Below are 509 nucleotides of genomic sequence, written 5' to 3'. Positions count from 1 at the left end.
TAATAAAAATCGCGGGGAAGCGTTGACAACAAGTTTATGTGTGTGTGCAGCACAATATGCGATCTCCTACCTCTCTCTCTCTCCGTGTGTGTGTGTGCGAGCGAGTGATGCGTGTTGGTTAGTGTGCATCAACTAAAGCAGCACATTACTATAGAACGTGATTAAACTGACTTGGAACTACCTGTGCATTAAACGGTTTTACTGCATACCTGCCAGCCAATCAGAATCCAGTATTAAGACAGACCATACCTTTACTGATCAATATATATCAGTATATATATATATTTGCCCACTCTTCTTTGCAGAACTGCTCAAGTTCAGTTCAATTCGATGGTGAGCGTTTGTGGACTGCAGTCTTCAAGTCATTCCACTGATTTCCAATGGGGTTTAAGTCTGGGCTCTGACTAGGCCATGCAAGGACATGCACCTTTTTCTCCTTCAATCACCGTGTGCTCAGTTTTGCTGTGTGCTTTGGGTCATTGTCATGTTGGAAGGTAAACCTTCTTCCC

Source organism: Sinocyclocheilus rhinocerous, unplaced genomic scaffold, assembly GCF_001515625.1.
Source record: "Sinocyclocheilus rhinocerous isolate Xijiao unplaced genomic scaffold, SAMN03320098_v1.1 scaffold95, whole genome shotgun sequence".
Taxonomy (NCBI): domain Eukaryota; kingdom Metazoa; phylum Chordata; class Actinopteri; order Cypriniformes; family Cyprinidae; genus Sinocyclocheilus; species Sinocyclocheilus rhinocerous.
This window is presented reverse-complemented; position numbering follows the sequence as displayed.